Consider the following 1,792-nt stretch of genomic DNA (forward strand, 5'->3'; position numbering starts at 1 on the left):
CACCCCTGTGGCTCGCTTCTCAAACTATTAATTTTTATGGATCACTTACTGGCGTCAGACAGCTGCCAATTCTCCAGACGCGTCTCTGGAAGGATAAACAATTTATCCTCCGAGGTTCGTCCAATTTTGCTAAAATTGTCAGGGTCCGGATGGAGTTTCAGCAGCCGTTCGCGTTCAGGTTTCTGATCCCGGACGAGCCTCCAAATTGTCATGGAACTATCAAGGAAGCCACAAGAGAGAGTTCTCACCTGAGTAAGGTCTTTATTTCAATATTGCAAGCCCTGCTGCCACTTCGCAAAGTGCAACCAGAGACTCAATTTGTTACAAGCAATACAGGGTTTTTAAAAGACGTTGCGCTGTAAAAAAGCTCAGCGCTTTGTCCCTTCTAAAAGTTCCCCTTTCCCTAAGAGAAAACAGATTACATCAAAAAGCGAGAGAAGAAGCACTAGATTTGTTATTCAAAGCTAATCAGTTACTTTCAGCTAATTCTAACGAACCAGACAGCATATATTGTTTTGGTACATTGTCTTCTAAAGTAACCTAAACAGTGTACTTTGTTGATGCACTGTTTTCTAAAATTCTGCACGTACTGTAGCACAGCATTTACATCCTTGAAATATATTATATTAAAGCACCAATATATTTCTTGCAAAGCTCTCTACATTTTAAGAAACAATTTACTTATTAGATTTCCACTTCAAGACTTGTTCGGCTGGCGTTCGGGGAGTCGCGTTTTTCAGAATTGTATTGAGATCGTTTTCCACCGAGCTCAGATGTCAAAGCACAGCAGCAGCTCTCCACAGCGATCCTCTATAGCGCCCTTTCTCCCGCAGCTCTGTCCTCATTGGAAGGAAGCAAGAGTGAAAGGCTGAAGTGAAATAGAGCGGGGACGAAGGCAGTGAAGAGAGAGAATGTGGGAAGAAGAGAAAAACGCAAGGGAAAAAAAGCAGCGTCATAAAAGAGGTGACGGAGCTGTCCTCTCAATAAGAAGGGTGCAGGCGAGCCTTGCTCTCGCTTACGGCCACACACCCTTGAGCACACCTGATCTTGTCTGATCTCGGAAGCTAAACAGGGATGGGCCTGGTTAGTACTTGGATGAGAGACGTCCTTGGAATACCAGGTGCTGTAAGCTTTTAAGCGTAGGAGGCGCCCTATCCCCGCTCGCTCGCTCATTCCCTTGTTCACACGTGCAGTGCGGCTTGTCCGTCTGTTTATTTGTCAGCTTTGGCGAGACACGGGTGCTTGTGTATTAGCGTGAGCATTTTTTATTCTATTCTCAGTGAAGAGAGAGAACGTGGAAGAAGAGAAAAATGCAAGGGAAAAAAAGCAGCGTCGTAAAAGAGGTGACGGAGTTGTCCTCTCTATAAGAAGGAGAAGAAGAAGAGGAACAGAGGATTTGTTTGTCTTAAGTAAGACTTTGATTTTTGTGGTTTTTGGCTGATTTTTGAAGCCCTCCCCTTCAGCCTAGCTCTGTTTGGGGAGGGGAGAGACTTTTGGGTTTTTTTTGTTGCTTTTTTGTTGCTTTCTGAGTCCTGTTTGTGTTTTAATGGAAGGAAAAAACATGGAGGCAGAGAATGTTATTGTAGTGGAGGAGGAGAGTGGTGTAGGAAAGAGAAGGATGAGGAATTCGGACCGACTCCCCCGGCGGGTTTTTGCAAGGGTGCATACTTTTGTGGTGGATGTGAGCGGTGTGGAGAAACCGTGGCGTGGAGATAATAACGGGTGCTATTATCGCAGCAGTGCACGGCGTCTGTGGGGAGGGCTCTCTTTTTGCCTGCCGCCCCCAGACGCC

General features: G+C 45.6%; 1 pseudogene; it reads left to right on the plus strand.

Moving 5' to 3' along the window:
* Positions 1-1,013: 1,013 nt before the first annotated feature.
* Positions 1,014-1,132, plus strand: LOC138219113 (5S ribosomal RNA; annotated as a pseudogene).
* Positions 1,133-1,792: the final 660 nt, after the last annotated feature.

The sequence above is a fragment of the Lepisosteus oculatus genome, chromosome 14 (genome assembly GCF_040954835.1).
Source record: "Lepisosteus oculatus isolate fLepOcu1 chromosome 14, fLepOcu1.hap2, whole genome shotgun sequence".
Lineage (NCBI taxonomy): Eukaryota > Metazoa > Chordata > Actinopteri > Semionotiformes > Lepisosteidae > Lepisosteus > Lepisosteus oculatus.